Genomic DNA, 9,920 nt, shown 5'->3' on the forward strand with positions numbered 1-9,920 from the left:
AAAAAATCATAGACTCCTGATCTAGCATAGGAAGTGACCTCACAGACATCTAGTCCAATTCCTTTTACATATGAAGAAGCTAAGGCTCAGGAAAACTTAAGTGACTAGCCCAGGGTCACAAGGCTAGTAAGATAAAGTGTTCAGGGGTGTCTAGGTGGCTCGGTGAGTAAAGTGCCAGCCCCAGAGTCAGGAGGACCCGAGTTTGGTTCCAGCCTCAGACACTTGACACCCACACAAAAAAACTAGCTGTGTAACCTTGGGCAAATTACTTAACCCCAATTGCCCTCCAAAAAGGCAAAAAAAAAAAAAGATAAAATGTTTAAATATAGCTTGTCTGACTCTATATCCAACAATACTCTTCTGGATTCTAACTTGCCCCCCAAATGCACCGTAAGCAATAAATACAGATTATATCACCAAGGTAGGAAGTGTAATAAGAGAAAAAATTACTAAAGATAGAAAGAATCCTGTATGTTATCTCTTTTCCCCAGGCCTTATGTGATGCAAAAATGATAAGACACAAAAGGGAACAACAATAAGCAGGTTTAGGTTGTTACTAAGCAGGAGACAAAAGATGGCCTTCAGTCACTGTTGTGTTTGTACCTCAAAAGCCTGGCTTCTGAAGACCTCTGGAATATCCCAATCCTGCCATGTCACATGATTCCTTTGCATCCCAAATGTCAAATCATACAGAGAAAGAGCAGAGAAACAACAAAGCTGGCTCTTAACCCACCTAAAATGAGCCAGAGTGAAAGTGCACAGTCAGTCATAGAGGAAGAACATAAAAATAAACCACAGAAATGGCCTCCTGAGGGGTGGCTAGGTGGCTCAGTGAATAGAGCACCAGCCCTGGAGTCAGGAGGACCTGAGTTCAAATCCAGCCTCAAACACTTAACACTTACTAGCCATGTGACCTTGGGCAAGTCACTTAACCCCAATTGCCCTGCCTTCCCCCTCCAAAAAGAAAAAGAAAGAAAGAAATGGCCTCCTGATGGACACTGGTCTCCCCTGAAGTCCTTCTTCACTGGGTGGAGGTAGCTGTGGGTTCCTAGAAGTTTATACCAGTGAAACACAAGCTCTAGCTGCCCTGAGAAACTAGAAAGATATCCAGCCTGAGTCCAGTGATAAACTATATATGCCTGTTACTCAAGAACCAGGCTAGCAGATCATTTGGGAAAGTACAGCATCTGTACAGCCAAAATTTTCCTTACCAGACAAAACTGAGTCCCTGCCACCATAGGTAACACAGTGGATAAAGCACTAGGCCTGCAGTCATCTTCCTGAGTTCAAATCTGACCTCAGACACTTACTAGCTGTGTGACCCTGGGTAAGTCACTTCACGCTGCTTGCTTCAGTTTCCTCATCTATAAAATGAGCTGGGGAAGGAAATGGCAATCCACTCCAGTATCTTTGCCAAGAAAACCCCAGATGGGGTCATGAAGACTAGGACATAACTGAAACCACCGAACAACAACAACAATTATGTTGTGTTTACTGTATGTCAGGTATTGTACTGAACGCTTTACAATTCTTATTTCATTTGACCTTCACGACAACCCTGGGAGGTAGTGCTATCATTGTCCCTATTTTACAGATGGAGACACTGAGGCAAACGAGCCATGTCAAGAGATGATTTTTAATTAATTTTTATTGGATTCTTTTGTCTTCATATCACATTAACTTCTGAACATGCCCTCTTCTGCTACCACTCTTTTGATTAAGATATTTTAAAAAGAATTAAGCACAGTAACAGACATGATTATCTTCAACAGCATACATTATGCCATACCCATAGTCTTATGTCTTCACCAAAAGGAGGAAGATACCTTTTCTCTTCTCTGGGTTCAAAATTGATCATTATAAGGGGCAGCTAGGTGATACAGTGAATAGAGCACCAGCCCTGGGGCCAGGAGGACCTGAGTTCAAATTCAACCTCAGACATTTAACACTTACTAGCTGTGTGGTCTTGGGCAAGTCACTTAACCCCAATTGCCCTACCTTCCCGCCTCCAAAAAGACAAAAAAAATGGTCATTATAGTTACAGAATTTAGTCTGATTTTGTTATTCTTTCCATTTGAATAAACATACTCATTGCATATGTTGTTTTCCTATTTATACTTAGTTCTCTTCCAGAAGCCATTTAAGCATTTGCTCTGTAAAGCTAAGGAGAGATGAGGAAGATGAAGGAGGAGACAGTGATGCTACCAAGCAGGGGCTGTTTTTGCCTTATCCCTTAGAAAGGATGCATTCTCCAAAGGATGTGTCACATAAAAATTCCTCATTCATTCATTCAACAAACCTTCTCACTGCCTGGCAATGGATTAGGCACTTGGGATATCAAGATAAAAATGAAACATCCACTGCCTCCAGGAGTTTACATCCTGTTAAGGGATGATTTACATTCTGTGCCTTTGAAGTCATGAACAGTGACCCAGCACATCATCTGCCGGATGTGAACCAGGCTGATCTGAGAATAGAGCCCAGTGTGGGAAGAAGCAGCTCATGGCTTGGGGGTCTCCTGCAAGTCACTTTCCATCCACTCTCCCTTCTTTTTCTGACTTTCCTTCTCTTGTCCCTTTGTCTGTGTTATGATATTACCAATATATGAACGCATGTTTACTGAGCACCTTCTTTATACCTCGCAGTATGTGGGATCTGCCAGTGGCATCACTAGGCCTCCCTGGGCCTTGTTTAGCCCTGCCTTTGACAGGGTTCCTGTGTGAGACTTGCTCATTATGTGAGCTCCAGACTAGAAAAGGAGGGAGTGAGCAGGGAGAAGGACTTGCTGATTCCAGCCATCTGCATCATTCCACAGAGTTCAGCATCACATAGCAACCAGGACAAGGAAAAGAATTACACTGCAACATTCAAGTTACAGAGCCCAGCCTATAAAATAGCTTCATGCATTGCTTTTTTCTCTTTCCTCTCTTATTAAATGGGTCATAACATTTACTTTTTCTGCCAAAGGATATCCTTGCGGAGATTAGTCTTGAAGAAGATGGGCTGGAAGAGGGGGTCTCCTTTTCCCCTTACACACAAAGATACACTTCTTTCCTTTCATGAACCAGACTGTTCCATTGACCACCAAATGGAATTTTTATTGTTCATGATGACTTCTACTCAATCTCATTGCTGTTAGATCACAAGATTAAAAGTTGGAAGGATGCTTTCAGATCATTCAGTCTAACTCCTTCATTTTACAAGTGGGGAAAAAAAAAACAAGACCCAGGGGAGTTAAGTAATTTCCCCGAGGCCTGATAGCTACAGTGGAGAAAATGGTATTTGAACTCTGTCTTCTGACTCTAAACCCTAAGCTCTTCCTATCACAGTAAAATCAGCCCCTCCACCTATAAGAAGTCTGGAGAGAGTGACTGAAGGGATTTTTAAATTTCAGCATCACAGTTTACAAAAGAAAATAAGCATTAGATTTATGATGGAAAGAACCAAGTGAATTAAAATCTGACTGCAGATTTACTAGCTATGTGACCCTGGACAAGTCACTTATACTCTATCTGCCCTGTTTACTTCATCTATAAGATGGGCATAATAATATCATCTACCAACCACTTGTGAGGATCAAATGAAATAATGTGTAAAGCAAAATACCAGCACATTGAACCTTAATAAATGCTTATTTCCTTCCTTCCCTTTCAAAATACCTAGTTTCCAACATCCTAGCTGTGTGACAATAAACAAACCACTTAACCCCTCTCAGGTTGAATTTTCTCATCTCTATAATGAGGGCAATAATGATTCTCCTGACATGTTGCAGTAGAAAAATCACTAGTTGTTGCTATTGTGATCATTGTTATTGTTTGTTCGTCATTCTCGAAGAGGACCATGACATGAGGAAAGTGATGCCATGACAAGCAAGGAACTGGATTTAAGGAGGAAGGGCTGTGCAGAGTCACCAGCCTCACTTTCTCCTCTGGAGCCATCTAGGTCCACTGGCAAGAAATGGATCAGGACAACTGGAGGTGTCCCCAGATGCAGTGGGAGGCCTTGGCCTTTAAAAAGGCTTAAAAGCGAAGTCTTTCCCAGATCTCAGTTTGACTAAAGCAACACCCATTTAGTGATTAAGACTAGAAAAGAAATGAGTCAACAAATGGCCTCTTTCACCTAATCCAAAAAAAAATCAATCTGGTCACTTGACTTGGAGTCAAACCAGGATTCAAACCCCAGATTTATTATTTGCTCTCTTTATGACCTTGGCCAAGTCATCCAACCTTTCTGGACCTCTGTTGAGGGATTTGTCCTAGATCATTTCTAGGGCATCTTCTGCCTTAAAACCAATAGTTCAATGAAAAAGAATGATGTATGTGAAAGCTACTTGAGACCAGTAAAGCAATTTATAGGTATTATTGCCATTAAAGTCAGTCTGATTCAGGGCCCTTTGCATTTATAATGTAGATGAGTCTACAGATGAGTAATTAAGGATCAGTGGGGGAAATGAACCAGATTAACCCAGGAGAAAAGGAAGAAGGAAGGGTGTTTGTGGTTTCAGTCGTGTCTGACTCTTCATGACCCCATTTGGGGTTTTCTTAACAAAGATATTGAAGTGGTTTGCCATTTCCTTCTCCAGCTCATTTTACAGATGAGGAAACTGAGGCAAACGGGGTCAAGTGACTTGCCCAGGGTCACACAACTTGAAAGTGTCTGAGGCCAGATTTGAACTCCAAAGCATGAGTCTTCCTGGCTCCAACATCAGCACTCTGTCCACTGCACCATGTAACTGCCCTGTTTGAAATAATGCAAAAGGCCTAAAGACTTCAGGAAATCGAATTCTAGCCCCTTCTCTATCACAATTTAGTTGTTCAGCCTTTGACATATCCACCTCTCTGGACTTTGTCATCTGTCAAAAGTAGAGAGCAGCATAAACAATCCCCAGAGTCCTAATTAGCATCAACTTTCCATGATTTCCAGAAGTAATGGTGGTCTGGTTTCAGAGTCTTCTATTAATCAAATCCTTTGAGGGTCTCAAATTATACTCTGAGTCAATGTGAAGAATATAGAAGTTCAGAAGAAAAACATCTACCTTTTGAATATTTCTCAGATACTCCACAAATGGGGACCCTGGTGCTCTGCTTAGAGGAGTTTCCTAATAAGTCATTTTAAGAGATATTCACTGAGGGATGGGAAATTGAAGCCAACTCTGGTAATAAAAGTCCCAAAAGCCAAATGGCTGAAAGGAAAGGGGAGTTGTAATGTTTCTAGGAAGCTGGTCAGTCATTTGAGAGTAATATTTACTGGATTCTACATCATCAGATCTCACAATTTAAAGTTGGAAGTTACCTTAGAAGTCATTAGTCCAAATCCTTCATTAGATAGATGGGGAGACTACCAGCCAGAGAACCCGTATCTTGTCCAAGGTCACCCAGGTAGTAAGTGTAAGGTTTGGTCTCAGGCCCTCCAGCTCCAACTCCCCTGCTCTATCCACTCTACCACATTGCCTTATTTTGCTTACATTTAATAAATCCCTCCAAATGTGGATTTTTTTACTCTTGCAAATGGCTTGAAAACAAATCTTTTGCTGATATTGTTCATTAAGTTCTGCTAAACAAATTAACCCTAGTCATGTCTAACATTCCTGGAAAGACAAGTCGTTGTACATCACATGCTGATAAGTTTCATTTATCTCCAGTTCTCAGAGCAGCCCCAAAGACACAGGAAACATCACAGCCCCAATGTTAGGCCACAAAACTCCTCCATTATCAGACTCAACAAATCGAATCCTGTTACTGTGAATTCTGAGGCCCTGCTTAAATGTGCCAAAACTTTCTTGTATCAAGTGGAGTTTATAGTAAGTGATCTCTCAGCTGAGCCTTTTGTTACTGGTGTGACAGATAATCCTGTTCTTAACAGAATTTGTTCTAGTCACATGGCCTCTAAACCTCAATCAGATTTTCTTAATTTAATTTTTTCCGTTTTGAACTGAAGAAATAAAATAAGCATTTCCATAACTTAGCAGAATAGAAAAAGATGATTGCATATGAAACTACAAATCTATAATATATAACTTGCTATTCCTTTTAAATATATAATAAAGTTATTGTGCAACTTTCTGTTTTTCCCTTTTTTTCTTCTCTTCCCCCACCCTAGAGAGGGCTACCATTAGATACAAATATAAGTGTGTGTATATGTACATATACATATATAAACATACATGTATGTACATATGCATATGTGTGTGTACACACATACAGATATGCTTCTATTTCTCAGTTCTTTCTCTGGATGCAGAGAACGTATTCCTTCATATGTCCTTTGTAGTTAATTTGGGCACTTATAATAGTCAAAAATCAGATTTGACTCTTACCAACACCCCCCCCCCAGAAACTTTCACCCCTACCTAAATCCAGTTACGAGGTCTTGTTGATGTTTCTCTTACAATTGTCTCTAACATCTGTCTCTCCCTCCCCATGCCCACTATTACCACCCTGCTCCAAGCCCTTGGTACCTCAAGCCTACAACTTCCATCTCACTAGTCTCTAGCACTAAAGTGCCCACTGCCTTCAAACCATCACTCATATCCTCCATCAGACTTGAACACAGATCTTCCGATTGATACAGGATCTCCTACAAGTGGGCACCCTTTCCACTCATTCTTCCCCTTCTTGGGTTTTTTGTCTTTGGTCTTCATAAAGCTTTATTATTATTATAACAGTAGTTTACAGCTACATAGCAATTTAAGATTTATAAGTTATATTATCCCATTTCAGCCTTGTATCAATCCTATGAAGTATATGTTATTATTAGATGTGTAACAGAGGATCTCATCCTATGTTGGAAGTATTCTTCTAGGTCTTTTGACCCTTCTCCCATAGTAGTACTCTCTACCATTTGTGATGGTCACTGTAAGGCTTATTACCATTATTCCTGTTGCCCTTAGATGATGGCCTGAAATTGTTTTTTTTTTTTTTTTGGAGATTGTGGTGTTCCACAATTCCCACTCCATAATCATATAATACAACACATGATGTTGTTCCTTTGGGTTGCTAATGCTTTGTTAATTGCATCAAGTCCTGGCCTATTATTGATCCTGTTCTATGAGATGCACAGTATGACCTAAGCTGATGGTGCCAAACTCCAATAGAGAAAAGGACCACTGAACTGTACATGAGGGTTCCTGAAGGTTGCATATTGACTTAGAAAACCATATGTTAACATTATTTATGTTCTATTGTATTTTAGTTTATTTTGATAAAATATTCCCCAATTACATTTTAATTTGTTTTTTAGCAGGCCTTGGGCTCAATACCTCTGGTCTAAGCAATGCTTACAGAAAAAGCCAAGCGGACAAAAATATATATATTGACCCATTACAGCATATGCTTAGACAGCCAAGTCTTTGAATTGTTGTTTCTTGACAAATATCTTAGACAGACACTTGAGAAAGACAACGTGCTGGGCACAGAGTGGATTAAAAGGAAGATAATAGACTGTATTTATAGAATTGTGCATCACTTTCAATACTCACAAGATATGTTCTTATACAAAAGGCTCATCTTCCTAAAATGCTAATTTCACTTTTCCTGCTCATACCTTCTAGTAGTTTTGCATTACAACTAGCTACTCTAAAATATAGCCTGGGATCCGCTATTCTCCATAATTTGGTACCACTCCATCTGTGAAGCTAGGTGGCACAATGGGAAGAGTCTGGGGCCTGAAATCAAAAGATCTGAGTTTAAATCCAGCCTTAGACACTTCCTAGCTGTCTGATAGTTAGGCAAGTCAATGAATCTATTTGCCACAATCTTCTCATCTGTAAAATGGGGATAATAACAGCACCTGCCTTCCAGGGTTGTTTTAAGGATCAGATTAGATAATTATTGTAAAGCACTTTACACAGTACTTGGCACATAGCAAGAGTTATAAATATAACTCTAAATATAAATATAAATGTTAGCTATTTAATTATACAGTGCTAGGAGGCTGATACTTGAAAACATAAACATGAAGCAGTTTGCAAGCCTGCTGACTAAGCATTTTGTATTTCACCTCAATTGCATACCATCTCCCTCAAAGTCCACATCTTCTTGCAAGTCAGACCAAAGATTAAGCTTCTTCCCCTGTTGGTGGCATCCTCCTGAATGTAGAAATTGCCCTTGTTTTCCATCAGCTCCATCCAATGAACCCAAAAGCCTAAAATTCTGAAACTCACAAAGTTACCTCTAAGCCCAGACACATCCATCTGAAGACTGAGACTTTGTTGCCTTTTCAGGGAAACAAATATAAAGAAGAAATGGCAGGCAGACAAGGGCCCAAGCACAAGACCACCTCGAGCATCTCTATTTTAGTGCTCACCATGCAACCAGCATGAAAGAAGAACACTGCCCATCTACCAGTCCCTGCCCAGGAAGTCTCAGAGTCACATTCTACCACCCGATAGATCAAAGGAAGGAGTGAGAGGGAAGTCACCTGTCTTTTTCAGCTAATACATGACCCTACTGCGACAAGATGGGGGAAAATCCAAGGACCACAAAGGGTTTATCATGTAACACCACAGCACCAGTCCTCCTCAGGGCTGAGGCACACATCTGTGGGCAGCTGGAAACACAAAGGGTTGGTTTTCCATGTGCCCAGAGGAAGTTCCAGTCAAATGTATATTTTATATAATCTTATAAGTGTAGTATCATTTCTCCTGATAGAATGTAAGCTCTTTAAGAACAAGGGGGGTTCCATTTTTGTCTTTTGAATACCCTGGCACCCGCTTGGTTTCTCTAGATTCACAGAATCAAAGACTCTCACAGTTGGGAGAGACTTCAGAGATTACGTAATTACTCGAACAGGGATCCCTCCCATGCTATCCACAAGTGCCCAAGTACTTGAAGCCCTCCAGTTATGGGAGGAAAAGTATTACATTTGATGGCAAACAAACTATTCCCCATTTGATAATTGTGCCTATAAAACAAGAAGATTCCTCTTCAATCAAGCTAAAACGTTCCTGCCTGCAATATCCACCCATCTCTCCTATTGTTTTTTTCCTTCTGGAGCCAAGTAGACAAGTCTAATCCCTCTTCCATATATATATATATATATATATATATATAGTCCTTCAAATATTTAAAGACGGTAATCACGTTGACACTAGGCTCAATCTCAAAGTCCACAGTTCTCTCCTGACCTGGATCTGAGGGCCCTCATTTTCCTGGTTGTTCTCTTCTGAGCAAGCTCTAGTTTGCCAAGGTTCTGCCTCCAGGACACTGTGCAGAACTGAACTCAATTCTCCAGATGTGGTTTTACCAAGAAAGAGCCCAGTAGGACTCTCACCTTCTCCTCGAGGGCATGAGGCTTTTCTCAATGCACTTAGCATCATACTCCCTTTTTGGTTACCATGTCATATTATTGACTTCTACTGAGTTTGCAATCCACTAAACCACCCAGGTCTCTTTTTTCACATTAAGTATTGTCTATCCATATCCTGAACTTTCACAATTTAATTGCTTACCTTGGTTCTCATCAGGATTTTCTTCTCTTCTTTCATAGCATCTGCCCCCATAACAACAACCTATGTGCTCATGCTCTGCCTCGTCCCAATTGTGCTTGTCCCCATTTTATTCTGACCTGGACTGGCTGAGGACCCTTCACTGCCCCAGTTAGACTCTTGCTTCTCAGTCTGAAGATACCCTTTTCCAATCCTCTTGGGGGAAGTTTCCCATTAATCTCCATCAATGCAACTCCAGCCTTTTTCTCCTGATATATTTTGATTCTAAAGATTCCTCCTCTGGGACCTTGGAAGGTTTCATCCTAGGCCCCAGTCTATAGTCAGGGCAGGTGCTCCCAATTATCCCCTTCTGTATTGGTCACCATGTTCTTGATGTAAGAAATTTTCCGCTCTGGTAGAAGTGATTTTCATCATAAACTTTACTTTTAAGAAGGCAGGATCTATAGTTCTCATTTTTTTGAGTTTCAAAACAAAA

Source organism: Petaurus breviceps, unplaced genomic scaffold, assembly GCF_028583685.1.
Source record: "Petaurus breviceps papuanus isolate PSGF00001 unplaced genomic scaffold, PetGlider_PUasm1.0 229, whole genome shotgun sequence".
Taxonomy (NCBI): domain Eukaryota; kingdom Metazoa; phylum Chordata; class Mammalia; order Diprotodontia; family Petauridae; genus Petaurus; species Petaurus breviceps.